At 39.7% G+C, this 20,709-nt stretch overlaps 1 pseudogene; it reads left to right on the top strand.

The window, feature by feature from the left end:
• The first annotated feature begins 17,103 nt into the window (after positions 1-17,103).
• LOC111547114 lies at positions 17,104-17,544 on the top strand (annotated as a pseudogene).
• The last annotated feature ends 3,165 nt before the right edge of the window (positions 17,545-20,709 follow it).

Raw genomic sequence — 20,709 nt, 5'->3', positions numbered from 1 at the left:
AACTACCAAAGACAGAGCCTAAGGAACCCATGGGATATCATTAAATAAACCAATATACTCATTGTGAGAATCTCAAAAGAGAGACAAAGGGCAGAGATATTTTTTGAAGATGTAATAGCCAAAACATTCCCAACTTTAATGAAAGATATAGTTATAAACACCCAAGAAGCTCACTACAAGTAGGATGAATTAAGAAAGACATTCTAATCAAACCACTGAAAGATAAATCTTGAAATTTTTCTCTCTTTCAAGAAGAGAATCTTGAAAGCAGCAAGAGAGAAGTGACTCATCAAATACAAAGGATTCTCAGTAAGATTACGAGATTCTCAAACTATGGAGGCCAGAAGAGAGGAGGCTTATATTTCAAATGGTAAAAAAAAAAAAAAAAAAAAAAAGCCAAGATTTTTTTTCTTTTTTTTAAAGAAAAAAACTAACAAGAAGGGTTTCAAGATGACTGACTAGAAGCATCTAGTACTCTCCTCTTCCACAAATAAGAACCAAACTAGCAGGCAGATAATCACAATTGAATAGACCGTCCAAAAAAGAAAGCTAAAATTCAACTCAGAAGTGATAAGAAACAAGGCAGAAGAAGGAAGCAAAGCAGCCTGCTGGGCTGGAATCAACTAGGAGCCTAGACATTCCCCAATGTGGCAAAAGGGGAAGTAAGGGTAAGTAAGAGACCCTGGATGGTCCACATTCCCACTACAGACTCCTGCAATCCTAGCCAAGGGAGAGCCTCACAACCCACACAGACCCTGAGACTAACATAGGGATCTGCTTGGAGACCATGAAATGCCATTGCTCCAGAGACAGAGCTCACTCTAGGCCCCCACACACACCTTGAGACATAAGCCACAATAACAAAGCACTATTTTGAGAGCCTAGCCCTCATTGGACTGCATTCTTGCCTGAAGCCCAATAGCTCCTACACCTCCATATCCCTGGAGCCCCATTGACATCCCTCTATAGGCAACCAGGTACTACTACTGGCTGCTGCTGCCAGGATCAAAATGCCAGCCATGACTAGCAACCCTGCCACCCCCAGTAGCAGGGCCACCAGTCATTTAAAAGCACACTAAATCAGGGTGTGGTAACTTATACCTGCAATCCCAGTGCTTGAGCAGGAGGGCCGAGTTGGGAAGATTACTTGAGGCCAGAAGTTCAAGACCACCCTGAGCAACATAGCAAGATTCTGTCTTTAAAAAAATAAAGTTAGCTACTCATGGTGTTGTGTACCTGCTGTTCTAACTACTCAGGAGGCTGAGGCAGGAGAATCACTTGAGCCCAGGAGCTCAAAGTTACAATGAGCTACGATCACACCACTGCACTATAGTCTGAGCAACAAAGCAAGGCCCTGTCCCTGAAAAACTAAAATAAAATATAGCAATAAAATAAGAACATCTTGAGGAAAGGCTACTCTGTAAATAGCCACCACCTAAGGCCAAAGCATGAGTTCCTCAGGCACCAATTTATGGCTGCTGCCACTTAAACCAACCCCACCCTCCCCAGAAGCAAGGCCATAGTGCAGCTGCCACCTCCACCCAAGCATTCTTCTGGGGGCCTAGGGATCACCCTGCTCCTGCCTATCATAGCCAGCACCTGCACATACCACTGGGGGGCCTAAAGACATGCCTGCCCAGCCTGGCTACATTCCCTGGCTCAGTGCCCAAGCATACCATCCAGGGGCCTGGAAGTCACCCTGCCCCACCCACCACCACTGGCATGTGAGTATTCCTTCCAAGGGGCTGAAAACAGGCTCACCCAACCTGCCACCAGCACCACAGCTAGTACCCACCCACATGCCCCACCTACAAGCATGGGGACTGGCCCACCCAGCCCATCATAGCCACCACCAACACTGGCATGGACCACTTGATAGCCAGAAAATTGTTCAACCACTGCTACTGCCAATTGCTCATGCTATGCCCACTATCTAGGGGACTTGAGAATCTACTCACCTGCCCTGCCCTCTGCTGCCACAGCTGGTATCTGAGCCAGGTCAAAAGGAGACCTAAGAATTGGCCCACTTGGACCCGCTAACACTAGTGCCAGTGTATACCACCTTGGGGCCTAAGGACAAGCACATTTGGCCTACAGATGCCACTACTGGGACCTGAGGACTGGTCCATGTGGCATCCTATCTCCAGCAAAACTTCACCATAGCTACTACTAATAACCATACCCTAAGCCACAGAAAAAAAATCACAGACACAACTGACACTGTTTACACCCAAAGAAATCATATGGAGACTACATGGTAGCATGCACCCAGAATCAAAGCCAAAGTTTTCTACTCAACCAACACTGTAGATACATTTTCAGGAAAAAGTCCTCCCCATGAAAGTAAATCCAAAAAATTGGAAGAAGCAACTATTACACCAGTTGTGCAGATAACATAAGGACACAAGAAATATGAGAAAGGAAATAAGATACCTCCAAAGGAACACAATAACTTTCCAGCAACAGATTCCATTGAAAAAGACACATGAAATACTGAAGAATTCAAAACAATGATACTGAAGTAGCTCAGTGAGATGCAAGAGAACTCAAATACAATACAAAGAAATCAGAAAAAAAAACAATTTAGGATATGAGTTTACCAAAGAGATGGACATTAAAAAAAATCCCAAACAAAAATTCTGTAACACAGGAATTAATTGAATGAAATACAGAATACATTCTAAAGCTTCAACAGACTAGATAAAGCAGAAGAAAGAATTTCAGAACTTGAAGACAGGTCTTTTGCAATATCCAAGTCATGCCGGGCGCGGTGGCTCAAGCCTGTAATCCCAGCACTTTGGGAGGCCGAGATGGGCGGATCACGAGGTCAGGAGATCAAGACCATCCTGGCTAACACGGTGAAACCCCGTCTCTACTAAAAAATACAAAAAAGTAGCCGGGCGACGTGGCAGGCACCTGTAGTCCCAGCTACTCGGGAGGCTGAGGCAGGAGAATGGCGTGAACCTGGGAGGCGGAGCTTGCAGTGAGCTGAGATCCAGCCACCACACTCCAGCCTGGGGCGGCAGAGCGAGACTCCGTCTCAAAAAAAAAAAAAGAAAGAAAGAAAGAAAGAAAGAAAAAAAAAGAAATATCCAAGTCAGATAAAAATAAAGAAAAAATTAGCAAAGCTTATGTGATATATGGGACAATATAAAGCAACCAAATATTCCAATATCAAGTGTACCAGAAGCCAATGAGAAATCAAAGGGATAAAAAACCTATTTTACAAAATAATAGCTGAAAAACTTCAAGTCTATCAAGAGATTTAGACATCCAGATATAGGAATCTCAGAAATCTCCAATCAGATACAATTTAAAAGGGTCTTCTCCACAGTACATTATAGTCAAACTGTCAAAAGTCAAATAAGAGAATTATAAAACCAGCAAAAGAAAATGATCTGGTTATTTATTAGGGAACTCTCATCAGACTAACAGTGGATTTCTCAGCAGAATCCTCACAGCCCAAGAGAATGGAATGATACATTCAAAGTGCTGAAAGAAAAAAACCTGCCAGTCAGGCATACTATACCCAGTAAATTTGTCTTTAAAAAATGAAGGAGAAAAGTCTTCCCAGACAAGCTGAAGTTGAAGAAATTTATCACCACTAGATCAGTTCTATAAGAATTGCTTAAGTCAGTCCTACAGCTGGAAGTGAAAGGACAATGCCTTCTACTATTCTGAAGACACATGGAAGTATAAAGTCTACTGGTAGAGCAAACATACAAATAAGGAAACTAAAAAACTCAAACGTTACCACTACAAAAAAAAAAAAAAAAAATCAAACCACAATGATAAGAGAGAAAGAAAGGAAGAATATATAAAACAATCAGAAATCAATTAATAAAATGACAGGAATAAACTCTCACATAATAGCCTTGAATTTAAAAAAAAGTAAACAGATTAAACTTTTCTCTTAAAAAACAGACTGGCTGATGGATTATTTAAATGACCCACTTGTATGCTGCCTACAAGAAACTCATCTCACTTGCAAAAGACACAGACTGAAAGTAAAGAGATGGAAAAAGACAAAACAATCAGGAGGAGCTACACTTAGATAAAACACTTATTAGGTCAAAAACAGTGAAGAAGAGACAAAGAGGGTCATTATCTAATGATACAGGGATCAAGTAAGGACCAGGATCAAATAGTTCTAAACATATATGCACCCAACATGAGAGTACTCAAGACAGAGTATTAGATCTTAAGGAAGAAATAGACACCAACACAATAATAGTTGGGGACTTCAGCACCACACTCTCAGCTTTAGATACATTATTTAGAAAGAGAATTAAAGAAATACTGAATTTAAACTGTACTTCAGACCAAATGGACTTGAGAGCCATTTAAGAACATTTCAATCAAGAACTACAGAATACATATTCTTCTCATTAGCCCATAGAACATTCTCCAGGATAGACCACTTGTTAGAATACAAAACAAGTCTCAACCATTTTTGTAAATCAAAATCTATTAATTATCTTCTCAGATCACAATGGAATAAAACTAGAAGTTGATAACAAGAGAAACTCTGGAAAACCATACAATTACATAGAAAGTGAACAATATGCTCCTGAATAACCACCTAGGTCCAATAAGAAATTAAGGAGGAAATCAAAAAACTGCTTAAAAGAAATGCATTGATATACAACATACCCAAACCTATGGGACACAGCAAAAGCAGTGCTAAGAAGGAAATTTATAGCAATAAATGCTTACATCAGAAAAGTAGAAGGAATTAAAACAATCTAACAATGTACCTCAAGGAACTGCAAAAGAAAGAACCAAACCCAAATTTAGTACAATGAAAGAAATCAAAGAAAAAAATCAAAGCAGAACTAAACAAAATATAAACTGAAAATACAAAGGATCAATGAAAAGATAGTTTTTTTAAGAAGACAAAAACTGATAAACCATTAGCTAGACTAACCAAGAAAAAAAAAAAAGAAGACTCAAAGTCAGAAACCTTTTAAAAAAGAGTGGGGAATGGCTAAGATGGCCAACGAGAAGCAGCTAATGTGTGTGGCTCTCTCAGAGAGGAATGGAAGGGGCAAGTAAATACAACACCCTCAACTGAAACATCCAAGTACTCGCACTGAGACTAATCAAGGTAACAACTTGACCCATGGAGAATAAAGAAAAGCAAGACAGGGTCGGGTGTCATGGCTCACGCCTGTAATCTCAGCACTTTGGGAGGCTGAGGCAGGCAGATCACAAGGTCAGGAGATTGCGACCATCCTGGCTAACACGGTGAAACTCCGTCTCTACTAAAAATACAAAAAATTAGCCAGGTGTGGTGGCAGGCGCCTGTAGTCCCAGCTACTCAGAAGGCTGAGGCGGAACTTGCAGTGAGCCAAGCCGAGATTGCACCACCACTACACTCCAGCCTGGGCGACAGAGCAAGACTCCATCTCAAAAATAAAAAAGCAAGACAGGACAACAGTCCAACAGGGAGCAACATGGAGCTAGGTGAACCTCCCCCACCCAGGAAAGCAATGAGAGACCCCGGGAAACCACATTTCTCCCAGGAATCTTCGCAACCCTCAGGTCAGGAGATGTTCTTGTGAACCCACTCCCCCAGGGCCTTCAGTCTGACAGACAGAGCTATGTGGAGCCTCAGTATAGCAGCCACTCAGGCATGTGCCGAAACTGTGAAGCTTTAAATACTCAGGCTTTGCGGCAAAAGTAGCTGCAAGTCCAGCAAAGTGGGAGGTTAGACCCCCATACATAATCCTAGGAAAGGGGCAGAATCCAGGAGACTGAGCAGGAATAGCCTGCAGGCCCACTTCCACAGCACCTCACAAGACAAGACCCCCTGGCTTGGAATTCCAGCCAGTAGTGGCATTGCACCTCCCTAAGAAGCAGCTCCTGGTGGGAGGGGCAGGCTGCCATCTTTGCGGTTTGGGTACCTTAGCCATTCCAACCTTCAGGCCTTGGAGTGTCCAAGCTGACCAGGGATGAAAGGGGGGGGATCCCCCAGCACAGCACAGCTGCTCTACCAAAACATGGCCAGACTGCTGCTTTAAGCAGGTACCTGATGCCAGACCTCCTCAATGGGCAGGACCTCCCAAGTTGGGCCCTCCAACCAATGCCACCAGTCGTCTCCAGCTGACAGAGACTTGAATTTTCCTGGAGATGGTGCTCTCAGAGTGGGGGACAGTTCATCATCTTTGCTATTTGGGTGACATAGCTGTTCCAGCCTTCAGACTTTACAGAACCCAAGCCGACTGGGGGTGAAAGGGATCCCTCAGCACTGCACAGCTCTACTGAAACATGGCCAGACTGCTTTTTTAAGTGGATCCCTGATCCTGCTCCTCCTCATTGGGCAGACCCTCCCAACTGGGTCCTCCAGCCACCCCTCTTGGTGTTCCTCCAGTGAACAAAGATTTTTAATCTCTCTGGGATAGAGCTCCCAGAGGGAGAGGTGGAACCACTATCTTTGCTGTTTGAGCGACTTAGCCATTCCAGCCTCTGGACTTCAGAGTGTCTGAGGTGACCAGGGAGGGCCCTGAAGCAGACCCCCAGCACAGCACAGCTGCTCGACCAAAATGTTGCCAGATTGCTTTTTTAAGTGGGTCCCTGATCATCCCCATTCCCCCTCATTGGGCAGGACTTCCCAAGCTGGGTCTCCAGGTACCTCCTGCAGGTGCCTTTGGGCCAGCAACAGGCCCGTACCTCCCTGAAACAAAGCTCCCAGCGGGAGAAACAGGCTGCCATCTTTGCTGTTTTTCAGCCTTCACTGGTGATATCTCTCAGGACTAGAAAATCCGAAGTGACTAGGGACTGCAGTGGGACCCAAGCATACCGCAGCAGACCTATAGAAAAGTGGCTAGACTTTTCCAGGGGCAATTGAAAGCCTCTGTCACTGCCTCTGCAGTGGAACTGCCCTTGCCACCCTCAGACTAAGGAGCAAAGACCCTAAATGCCTTATCCACACCTCCAACAAGCTGCAGTCAACCCAAGGAGAGGAGGCCACTCCCTCTCCCACTGATCCCACCATACCCCCTTTACCCCCAACTGCTTGTCATCAGACAGGAAACCCATGGCTTAGGCTTGCAGCACAAACCCTCCATCCTGGGCTGATTGCAATGAGCCATTACCGACCTTCATTTCTCTGGGGTAGAGCACTCAGGAGACAAGCAAAAGACCCTTGACCACAACCACTACTAAAATCCCTTCCTCTGCTGCCTCCAAGTTGGGGAATAGAAACAAACACTGAGATCACCCCAGAGCTGCAGTGAGTAGCCCAGGAGTGCCAAGTTGTCATCTACAGTCAGCACTCAAGGGGGAAAGGAACCCATACTTTCAGAACATTGAGAGAGAACACAGTTGCAACTGTGAGGAAATACAACCAAGCAAGAGTCTGCCAACTGACCAATAAGCCTAAGTGCCAACTGCTGGATCACATCTCAAAGCTTCAACACCAAAGATACCTCACTAACATACCCTCTCTGAAATTAGAGGCAATAAGTCAGTTTCAAATAAAGGCCCTGCACAAAGCCTTGGCCTGGTGAAAACACCCAGAAAAGAAGCCTATTTACTGTAGTCAGTTTACACTGCAGTTAAAAGAACACCCACACAAGGAGCTGAGAAAGAACCAATAGAAGAACCCCAGTTATATGTCCTCCAAATGACTGCAGTTCTCCAACAAGAGTTTTTAACCAGGCCAAACTGGTTTGAGTGACAGAAATAGAGTTCAGAATATGGATAGGAACAAAAATCATGAAGATTCATGAGGACAGAAAAACCCAGTCCAAGGAAAATAAGAATCACAATAAAGTGATACAGAGCTGAAGGATGAAATAGCCAGTACAAAAAAGAAACTAATGGGTCTGACAGCACTGAATAACATAATACAAGAATTTCACAATGTGATCACAAGTATTAATAGTAGAATAAACCAAGGTGAGGAAATAATCTCAGAACTTGAAGACTGAGTCTCTAAAATTTTCAGACAAAATTTTTTTTTTAATTATAAAATGAACAAAACCTCTGAGAAGTAGGGGATTATGTAAAGAGGCCAAATCTATGATAATCACTGGCCTCCGTGAAAGGGAAGGGGAGAAAGCAAATAAATTGAAAACATATTTCAGGATATTGTCCATGAAAATATCTCCAACCTTGTTAGAGAGGCCAACAGTCAAATTCAGAAAATACTTCTGAAAGATTCTATACATGATAATCATCCCCAAGACACATAACCTGATTTTCCAAGGTTGCAATGAAAGAATGTTAAATGTAGTTAGAGAGAAAGGGCAGGTCACCAAATAGTAAGATACTTCAACACTCCATTGATAGTATTAGATAGATCATTGAGGCAGAAAATTAAGATATTCGAGCTCTAACCTCAACACTGGAGCAAATGAATCTGTTAGACCTTTACAGAACTCTCCACCTACAAAGGGAACCCTGTCAGGCTAACAGCAGACCTCTCAGCTAAAACCCTACATGCCAGGAGAGATTGGGGGCAGGGGCTTATATCCAACATTCTTAAAGAATAAAATCTTCAACCAAGAATTTTATATCCAGCCAAATTAAGCTTCCTAAGTGAAGGAGAAATAAAATCCTTTTCAGATAACCAAATGTTGGGGGAATTCATTACCACCAGACCTGCCATATGAGAGATCTTGAAAGCAGCACTATCTATAGAAAGGAAAGACTTCTATCAGCTAATACAAAAACTGTAAAGCAAACACACAAAAGCCAACATCTTAAGCAACTAACAGCACAATGACAGAATCAAATCCATACATATCAATACTAAATCTTGGATGTAAATGGGCTAAATGCCCTCTTAAAAGGCACACAGTGGCAAGCTGGATAAAAAAGCAAGAGCCTATGGTATGCTGCCTTTAAGAGACATCTCACATGTAATGATACTCATAGGCTCAAAATAAATGAATGGAGGAAAATCTACCAAGCAAATGGAAAACAAAAAAGCAAAGCTTGCAATCCTAACTACAGACAAAACAGATTTCAAATCAATAAAACTCAAAAAACTCAAAGAAGTTATGTAAAAATACATAATGGTAAAAGGTTCAATTTAATAAGACCTAACAATCCTAAATATATATGCACCCAACACAGGAGCATCCAGATTCATAAAGCAAGTTCTTAGATACCTACAAAGAGGCAGACTCCTACACAATAATAGTAGGATACTTCAACACTTCATTGACAGTATTAGACAGATCATTGAGGCAGAAAATTAACAAGATTCAGGATCTAACCTCAACACTGGACCAAATGAATCTGTTAGACCTTTACAGAACTCTCCACCCCAAAACAACAGAATATACATTATTCTCATTATCAGATGGCACATACTCTAAAATCAACTACATAGTTGGATATAAAAGAATCCTCAACAAGGGTAAAAGAGCCAAAATCATATGAAACACACTGTCAAACCACAGCACAATAAAAACAGAAGACAATGAAAATCGCTCAAAACCATGCAATTACATGGAAATTAAACAGCATGCTCCTGAATGACTTTTGGATAAATAATGAAATTAAAGCAGAAATCAAGAAGTTCTTTGAAAATAATAAGAACAAAGATAAAACATACCAGAATATCTGGGACACAGCTAAGGCAGTGTTAAGAGAGGAATTCATAGCACTAAATGCCCTCATCAAAAAGTTAGAAAGATCTCAAATTAAACTAACTTCACAACTGAAAGAATTAGAGAAGAATAAATCAGCTCCAAAGCTAACAGAAGATAATAAAAATCAGAGCTGAACTACAAATTGAGACATGAAAAACCACTCAAAAGATCAATTAATCCAGGAGTTGGTTTTTTTGAAAAAATTGATAGGTCACTAGCTAGAAGAATAAGGAAGAAAAGAGATGATCCAAATAAACACAATTAGAAATGACAAAGGGAATGTTACTACTGACCCCACAGAAATAAAAACAACAATCAGAAACAAGCCAGGCACAGTGGCTCATGCCTATAATCCCAGCACTTTGGGAGGCTGAGGCAGGTGGATCATTTGAAGTCAGGAGTTTGAGGCCAGCCTGGCCAACATAGTGAAACCCCATCTCTACTGAAAAATACAAAAATTAGCCAGGCATGGTGGTGCACATCTGTAATCCCAGCTACTCAGGAGGCTGAGACAGGAGAATTGCATGAACCTGGGAGGCAGAGATTGCAGTGAGCCGAGATTGCGCCACTGCGCTCCAGCCTGGGCAAAAGAATGAGACTCTATCTATCTTCACAAAAGAAAAAGAAAAAAAAAAACCCACACCATCAGAAATTACTACATACACCTCTATGCACACAAACTACAAAACCTAGACGAGATGGATAAATTTCTGGAAACATACACCCTACACCCTCCCACTTCTGAGGTAGGGATAAATTGATTCCCTGAACAGACAAATAACAGGCTCCAAAATTGAATCAGTAATAAATAGCCTATCAATCAACCAGTAATAAAAACTCTACCAACCAGTTCTGGGCTTTCAAAGAAGCATGCAACTGGATGGATTCACAGCCAAACTTTACCAGATGTACAAAAAAAAAAAAAAAAAAAAAAAAAAAACCAAAGCTAGTACTATTCCTACAGAAATTATTCCAAAAATACTGACAACGAATGACTCCTCCCCAACTCATTCTATGAGACCAGCATCATCTTGATACCTGGCAGAGACAACAAAAAAACAAAACTTCAGGCCAATATCCTTGATGAACATTGATGCAAAAATCCTCAACAAAATACTTGCAAACTGAATACAGCAGCATATCAAAAAGCTAATCCACCATGACAAAGCAGGCTTCATCCCTGGGATGCAAGGTTGGTTCAACATAGACAAATCAATAAATGTGATTTATCACATAAACAGAACTAAAGACAAAAACCACATGATTATCTCAACAGACACAGAAAAGGCTTCTGATAAAATTCAACACTCCTTCATGTTAAAATCTGTCAAACTAGGTATTGAAGGAACATACCTCAAAATAATAAGAGCCATCTATGACAAACTTACCGCCAACATTATATTGAATGGGCAAAAGCTGGAAGCATTCCCCTTGAAAACTGGCACAAGACAAGAATGCTCTCTCTATTTAACATAATATTGGAAGTCCTAGCCAGAACAATTAGGCAAGAGAAAGACAGGGCATTGAAATAGGAAGAGAGAAAGTCCAACTATCTGTTTGCAGATAACATGATTCTTTATCTAGAAAACCCCATAGCATCAGCCCAAAAGCTCCTTAAGCTAATAAATAACTTCAAAGTTGCAGGATACAAAAATCCATGTACAAAAATCATTAGCATTTCTATGCACCAACAACAGCCAAACTGAGAGGCAAATCAGAAACACAATCTCATTCACAATTGCCACAAAAATAAAATACTTAGGAATACAGCTAACCAAGAAGATGAAAGAGCTTTACAATGAGAATTACAAAACACTGCTCAAAGAAATCAGTGAAGACACAAACAAATGGGAAAACATCCTATGTTCATGAATAGGAAAAATCAATACCATTACAATGGCTACACTGCCCAAAGCAAGTTACAGATTCAATGCTATTCCTATCACACTACCAATAACATTTCACAGAACTGGAAAAAACTATTTTAAAATTCATATGGAACCAAAAAAAGAGCCTGAATAGCCAAAGGCATCCCTAAGCAAAAAGAACAAAGCTGGAGGCATCACGTTACCTGACTTCAAATTACACTACAAGGCTACAGTAACCAAAACAGCATGGTACTGGTACAAAAACAGACACATAGACCAAGGAAGTGGAATAGAGGGCCCAGAAATAAGACCACACATCTACGACCATCTGATCTTCAACAAAGCTGACAAAACACAAGCAATGGGGAAAAGACTCCCTAGTCAATAAATGGTGCTGGGATAACTGGCTAGCCAGCCATATGCAGAAGATTGAAGCTGGACCGCTTGCTTACACCATACACAAAAATGAGCTCAAGATGGATTAAAGACTTAAATGTAAAACCCAAAAATATAAAAACCCCAGAAGACAACCTAGGCAATACCATCCTGGGACATAGGAATAGGCAGATTTCATGACAAAGACACCAAAAGCAATCACAACAAAAGCAAAATTTGACAAGTGGGTCTTATTAAACTTAAGAGATACTGCACAGCAAAAGAAACTATCAACAGAGTAAACAGCCAATCTAAAACGGGAGAAATTTTTGCAAACTATGCATTTGACAAAGGTCTAATATCCAGCATCTATGAGGGACTTAAATTTATTAAAAAAAAAAAAAAACCCATTAAAAAGTGGGCAAAGGACATGAACAGACCCTTCTCAAAAGAAGACATACATGCAGCCAACAAACATATTTTAAAAGGCTTAAAGTATAATAAAAAACTTAAGAAAAAAAGCTTAATATAACTGACTAGACAAATGCAAATAAAACCATAATGAGATACCACTTCATACCAGTCAGAATGGCTATTATTAAAACTCAAAAAATAACAGATACTGGTGAGGTTTTGGAGAAAAGGGAACACTTATACACTGTTGCTGGGAGTGTAAATTAATTCAACCATTGTGGAAAGCATTATGTTGATTCCTCAAAGAGCTAAAAGGAAAACTACCATTAGACTCAGCAATCCCATTACTGGGTATATACCCAGTGGAATATTAAGTCATTTTACCATAAAGACATATGCATGCAAGTGTTCATTGCAGCACTATCCACAATAGCAAATACATGGAATCAACCTAAATGCCCATAAATGAAGACTGGATAAAGAAAATGAGGTACATATACACGATGGAACACTACACAGCCATAAAAAAGAATGAGATCATATCTTTTGTGGGAACATGGATGGAGCTGGAGGCCATTATCCTTAGTAAACCGACACAGGAACAGAAAACCAAATGCTGCATGTTCTCACTTATAAGTGGGAGCTAAATAATAAAAACTCACTAACACAAAGAAGGAAACAACAGACACTGGGGTCTACTTGAGTGGGGAGGTTGGGAGGAGGAAGACCAGAAAAGGTGACTATTGGGTATTGGCTTAATTCTTAGGTAATGAAATATATGTATGACAAAGCCCCATGACACATGTTCACCTATATAACAAACCTTCACATATACCCCCAAATCTAAAATTAAAAAAAAAAGAAACAAAAAAGGAGACATTACAATAGAAGACATACCACAGAAATATAAAAGATCAGAAATTATAAATAACTAATAGAAAATTGATAAATTCCTGGACACATAAAACCTACCCAGGTTGAGTCAGGAAGAAATAGAAAACCTGGACAGACCAACAATGAGAAATGAGATTGAACTAGTATTAAAAAGTCTGTCAACAAAAAAATGTGCAGGACTGCATGACTTCACTGTTGAATTCTGCCAAACTTATGAAGAATATTTAATACCAATTTTCCTCAAACTATTGCAAAAAATTGAAAAGGAGGACATTTTCCCTAATTCAAATTTTTCTCTAATTAACAAAAGAGAAAACCACATGCCAATATCCCTGATTAACAGACAAAAGTCCTCAAAACACTACCAAACTAAATCCAACATCAAAAACATAATACACCATGATCTAGTGGAATTTATCCCAAGGATGCAAGGATGGTTCAACATACACAAGTTAAACATAATATATCACATCAACAGAAGGGAGGACAAAAACCACATGATCATCTCAGTAAATGGAGGAAAGGCATTTGATAAAATTCAACATACCTTAACGATAAAAACTTCAACATAGTAGGCATAGAAGGAACACACCTCGACATAATAAAGACCATATACAAGTCCACATCTCACATCACACTGAATGGGAAAAAGCTGAAAACCTTTTCTCTGAAAACTGAAACAAGACAAGAATGTTCACTTTCACCACCCTTATTAAACATAGTACTGGAAGTCCTAGCCAGAGCAATGAGGTAAGAAAAATAAAAGACATAGGCCAGGCACAGTGGCTCATGCCTGTAATCACAGCACTATGGGAGGCCAAGGCAGGAAGAAAAACTGAGGTTAGGAGTTTGAGACCAACCTGGTCAGCATGGTGAAACCCCATCTCTACTAAAAAAATACAAAAATTAGCCAGGTGTGGTGGCTGGCACCTGTAATCCCAGCTACTTGTGGGACTGAGGCAGGAGAATCGCTTGAACCTGGGAGGCAGAGGTTGTAGTGAGCCAAGATTGCACCACTGCACTCCAGCCTGGGTGACACAGTAAGACCCTGTCTCCAAAAAAAAAAAAAAAACCTCAAAATTTGGAAAGAGGAAGTCAAATTGTTCCTCTGCAGATAATATGATCTTATATCTAGAAAAAAACTTTAAAAACTTATATTCAATAAATAAATTTCACAAAATAGTATATAAAATCAACTTACAAAAATCAATAGCATTTCTAAACACCAATAATAAACTGAGAAATAAATCAAAAAGGCAATCCCATTTACAATGGCTCCAAAAAATAATAATACCTAGGAATAAATTTAACCAAGGAAACAAAAGACCTTTACAAGGAAAACTACAAGAGTCGGTTGAAAGTAATTAAAGAGGACACAAATAGAAAGACATTCCATGCTCATGAATCAGAAGAGTTAACACAGTTAAAATGACCATACTACCCAAAGCAATCTACAGATTCAACACAATCTCTATCAAAATACCAATGTCATTTTTCACAGAAAGAGAGAAAACAATCTTAGAATTCAAATGAAACCAAAAAAGAGCCAGAAAAGTCAAAGTCCTCCTGAGCAAAAAAGAACAAAGCTGGAGACATCACACTACCTGGTTCAAAATCTATTACAAGGCTATAGTAATCAAAACAGTACAGTATTGGTATAAAAACAGACACACAGATCAATGGAACAGAATAGAGAACACAGAAAAAGTCACATACTCACAGCCAACTGATTTTTGACAAAGACACCAAGAACAGACACTGGGGAAAGGACATGCTTTTCAATAAGTAATGCTGGGAAAATTGAATATCTATATGTAGAAAAATGAAACTGGACCCCTATTTATCACTGTGTATAAATGTCAACTCAAGCTAGATGAAAGGCTTAAATGTAACATCTGAAAATATAAAACTACTAGAAGAAAACAGGGAAAACACTTCAGGACATTGATCTAGACAAAGATTTTACGGCTAAGACCTCAAAAGCACAGACAATAAAAACAGAAATGGACAATGAGACTATCAAACTAAAAAGCTTCTGCACAGCAATCAATGTAATGAAGAGACAATCTGTTGAATGTGAGAAAATATTAGCCACCTATTCATCCCTCAAGGGGCTATTATCTAGAATATACAAGCAACTCAAACAACTCAATAATATAATAATAATCATTAAAAAGTGGGGAAATTACATGAATAGACATTTCTCAAAAGACGACATACAAGTGGCCAATAGGTAAATGAAATTTTTGAAAAGCTCATCACTACTCATCAGGGAAATGCACATTGAAACCACAAAGAGATATAGTTAGAATAGCTATAACAAAAATTTTTTTTAAAAAAAAACAGATGCTGGCAAGGATACAGAGAAAAGGCAACTCTTGTACACTGTTGGTGGGAATGTAAATTAGCATAGCCACTATGCAAAACAATATGGAGATTTCTCTGAAAACTAAAAATAGAGCTACCATATAACCCAGCAATTCCATTACTGGGAATTTAGTCAAAGGAAAAAAAATCAGTGTATCAAATAGATACCTGCCCTCTCATATTTATTGCAGTACTCTTCACAATAGCAAAGATAGAGAATCAACCCAAGTGGTCATCAATGTATGAATTAATTAATTAATTAATTAAATGTGATATATACACAATGGGACACTATTTGGCCATAAAATAAAGAATGAAACCATGCCATTTTCAGTAACATGGATAGAACTGAAGGTCATTATGTTATATGAAATAAGCCAGGTACAGAAAGACAAATATTGCATGTTTTCACTCATATATTGAAGCTAAGAAAGTTGATCTCATAAAAGCAGAGAGTAGAATGATACATACCAGAGACTGGGAAAGGTATGGTGGTAGAGGGGGGATGAAGAGACATTGGTTAATGGATACAAATATACAGTTGGATAGAAGGAATAAGTTGTAATGTTTTATAGCAGAGTAGGGTGACTATAGTTAACAATGTGTTATATATGTCAAAATAGCTAGAAGAGAGGCCTCGAGATATTCTCAACCCAAGAAACCATACTCGAGGTGATGGATACCCTGTATACCCAGACTTTATTATTACACATTCTATGCATGTAAGAAGATAACATGTACCCATTAATATGTACAAATATTATGTATCAATTCTAGAAATGTGACAACAAATCTTATATCAAGCAAAACTGTCCTTCAGAAGTGAGAAATATTTTATCCCTCATGCCCTTCCTACCCTTTCCCCGAGTCCCCAAAGTCCATTGTGTCATTCTTATGCCTTTGCATCCTAATAGCTTAGCTCCCACTTATGAGTGAGAACACACAATGTTTGGTTTTCCATTCCTGAGTTTCTTCACTTAGAATAATAGTCTCCAATCTCATCCAGGTTGCTGTGAATGCCATTAAGTCATTCCTTTTTATGACTGAGTAGTATTTCATCAAATATATATATATATATATATATATATATATATATATATATAACATTTATATATAAACTGTGATATATACATATATGTGTATATATATACACACATGTGATATATATATATATATATATATATATATATATATATCACAGTTTCTTTATCCACCCATTGATTGATGGGCATTTACCAAAATCTCACAAATCACCACCAAAGAACTTACTCATGTAACCAAACACTACCCAATAACCTATGGAAATAAAAAATTTTAAAAAATAAACTCATGAGTCAACGAACTGCAGCCCTTGAGCCAAATTCAGCTTGCTACTTGTTTTTCTACAGCTTATGAGCTAAGAATGATTCTTACCATTTAAAATAGTTGAAAAAGTAACAGGAATAATATTTCACAACACGTGAACATTTTATGTAATTTACATTTTAGGGTAATAAATTAAGTTTCATTGGGGGGAAAAAAGTGAGGGAGATATTAAAAGATTCCCAGATAACCCTTTTGCAGCCATCACCGAAGCGGGAATGGCCAAAACAAAGTTCAATCCCTTTGTGACTTCCAACCGAAGCAAGAATCTCAAAAGGCATTTCAAATCACCTTTCCACATTTGCAGGAAGATGTCTTCCCCTGTTTCCAAACAGCTGAGACAGAAGTGCAATGCGCAATCCATGCCCATCCGAAAGGATGATGAAGTTCAGGTTGTATGAGGACACTATAAAGGTCAGCAAATTGGCAAAGTACTCCAGGTTTACAGGAAGAAATATGTTATCTACACTGAATGGGTGCAGCGGGAAAAGGCTAATGGCACAACTGTCCACATAGGCATTCACCCCAGCAAGGTGGTTATCACTAGGCTAAAAATGGACAAAGACCACAAAAAGATCTTTGAACGGAAAGCCAAATCTCACCAAGTGGGAAAGGAAAAGGGCAAATACAAGGAAGAAACAATTAAGAGGCAGGAATAAAGTAATCTTATACACAAGCTTTGATTAAAACTTAACGACCAAAAAAAGAGATTCCCATATAAGTAGAAGTTGAGGGAGTTTGTGACCACTAGACCTGCCCTGCAAAAAATACTAGAGGGAGTCCTACAGGTTGAAATGAAAGGATACTAGACAATAACATGAAGCTATATGAAGAAACAAAGATCTCAGCAAAGGTAAATACATGGGCAAGTTTTAAAGCTAATATTCTTGTAAGAATGATCTGTAACCATATTCTTCATTTCCTGCGTGATTTAAGAGACTAAAAATTATTACTAGTCCAAAAGCTAGTACAGTTAACCCTTGAACAACATGGGTCCACTTATATGTGGATTTTTACTTTTCTTTTTTTTTTTGGAGACAGGGTCTCATTGTGTCACCCAGACTAGATTGAAGTGGTGCAATAATGGCTCACTGCAGCCTCAACTCCCAGGCCCAGGTGATCCTCTTATCTCAGCCTCCCAAGTAGCTGGGACCACAGGCATGTGCCATCATGCCTGGCTAATTGTTTTTTTTTTGATATTTTCTGTAGAGACAGGGTTTTGCCATGTTGCCTAGGCTGGTTTCAAACTCCTGGACTCAAGGGATCCACCCTCCTTAGCCTCCCAAAGTGCTGGGATTACAGGCGTGAGCCACCATGCCCAGCCGCATGTGGATTTAAAAAATAAACTGAAAAACTTTTTGGAGATTTGCAACAATTTGAAAATAATCACAGATGAATTGCATAGACTAGAAATATAAAAAAAGTAAATGTTATGAATGTATAAATAGGTGCTATTTATCATTTACTACCATAAAATATATAGAAATTAGAAAAAGTTAAAATTTATGAAAACTTACACACACATTTACATGCCATACTTGTGCTATTTGCAATCAAGAGAAATGTAAATAAAGATGTGGTATTAAATCACAACTGCATAAAATTAACTGGAGTACATACTGTACTGTTGTAATAATTTCATAGATACTTTCTGTTGCTGTTGCAGTGAGACCAAGTATGGTGAGTATCTGCTTAAAATGTTGTGTGATGCTATGCATCTCCATGTGAACAGTTTGTCCCTCTAGTAAATTGCATATAGCAGTAAAAAGATCTCTGACAGTTCTCACATATTTTTCCTTATGTTTAGTGAAATACTGTAAACCTTGAGTAACAACCTGAGGCCCATACAAAATGCCACTAGTGATGCTGGAAGTGTTCAAGAAGGTGAGAAAAGTCATGACATTACAAGAAAAAGTTGAACTACTTGATATGTATAGACTGAGGTCTGCAGCTGGGGTTGTCCACCATTTCAAGATAAATGAATCCTACGTTAGGACCACTATAAAAAAACAGAAGCTAAAGCTGCAGCTATGCCAGCAGGCATGAAAAACCTTGTTCTCTGTACAAAATACTTTATCTCATACTGAAAATGCAGCTTTTATATGAGTACAGGGTTGCTAGAAGAAAGGCATACATGGATATTGTTCAAAGATGGCTGAATAGGAATAGCTCCAGTCTACAGCTCCCAGCATGAGCAACGGAGAAGAAAGATGATTTCTGCATTTCCAACTGAGGTACTGGGTTCAGTGTGAGCCGAAGCAAGGCAGGGCATCACCTCACCTGGGAAGCACAGGAGGTCGGGGAATTCCCTTTCCTAGCCAAAGAAGCCATGACAGATGGTACCTGGAAAAATTGGGACACTCCCACCCTAATACTGCACTTTTCCAATGATCTTAGCAAATGGCACACCAGGAGATTATATCCCACACCTGGCTCAGTGGGTCCTGCACCCACGGAGCCTTGCTCACTGCTAGCACAGCAGTCCGAGATCAAACTGCAAGGCAGCAGTGAGGCTGGGGGAGGGGCATCCACCATTGCTGAGGCTTGACTAGGTAAACAAAGTGGCCAGGAAACTCAAACTGGGTGGAGACCACCGCAGCTCAATGAGGCCTGCCTGCCTCTGTAGACCCCACCTCCGGGGACAGGGCATAGCTGAACAAAAGGCAGCAGAAACTTCTGCAGACTTAAACATCCCTGTCTGACAGCTTTGAAGACAGTAGTGGTTCTCCCAGTGTGGAGTTTGAGATCTGAGAATGGACAGACTGCCTCCTCAAGTGGGTCCCTGACCCCTGAGTAGCCTAACTGGGAGGCACCTCCCAGTAGGGGCTTACACCTCACATGGTTGGATGCCCCTCTGAGACAAAGCTGCCAGGGGAATGATCAGGCAGCAACATTTGCTATTCTGCAAATTTGCTGTTCTGCAGCATCCATTGGTGATAGCCAGGCAAACAGGGTCTGGAGTGGACCTCCAGCAAACTCCAACAGACCTGTAGCTGAGGGTCCTGACTGTTAGAAGGAAAACTAACAAACAGAAAGGACATCCACACCAAAACCCCATCTGTACGTCACCATCATCAAAGACCAAAGGTAGATAAAACCATAAAGATAGGGAGACACCAGAGCAGAAAAGCTGAAAATTCTAAAAATCAGAGTGCCTCTTCTCCTCCAAAGGAATGCAGGCAGCTCCCTCACCAGCAACGGAACAAGGCTGGATGGAGAATGACTTCAACAAGTTGAGAGAAGAAGGCTTCAGATGATTGGTAATAACAAACTTCTCTGAGCTAAAGGAGGATGTTCGAACCTATCACAAAGAAGCTAAAAATCTTGAAAAAAGATTAGATGCTAACTAGAATAAACAGCATAGAGAAGGCCTTAAATGACCTGATGGAGCTGAAAACCATGGCATGAGAACTATGTGATGCATGCACATGCTTCAGTAGCTGATTCTATCAAGTGGAAGAAAGTGTATCAGTGATTGAAGATCAAATGAATAAAATGAAGCGAGAAGAGAAGTTTAGAGAAAAAAAGAGTAAAAATAAATGAACAAAGCCTCCAAGAAATATGGGATTATGTGAAAAGACCAAATCTATGTTTGATTGGTGTACCTGAAAGTGACCGGGAGAATGGAACCAAGTTGGAAAACACTCTTCAGGGTATTATCCAGGAGAACTTCCCCAACCTAGCAAGGCAGGCCAACATTCAAATTCAGGAAATACAGAGAATGCCACAAATATACTCCTTGAGAAGAGCAACTCCAAGACACATAATTTTCAGATTCACCAAAGTTGAAATGAAGGAAAAAATGTTAAGGGCAGTCAGAGAAA

This window comes from Piliocolobus tephrosceles, chromosome 4 (genome assembly GCF_002776525.5).
Source record: "Piliocolobus tephrosceles isolate RC106 chromosome 4, ASM277652v3, whole genome shotgun sequence".
Taxonomy (NCBI): domain Eukaryota; kingdom Metazoa; phylum Chordata; class Mammalia; order Primates; family Cercopithecidae; genus Piliocolobus; species Piliocolobus tephrosceles.
The sequence above is the reverse complement of the archived record's forward strand: the minus strand, read 5'-3'. Positions and strand labels throughout refer to the sequence as shown.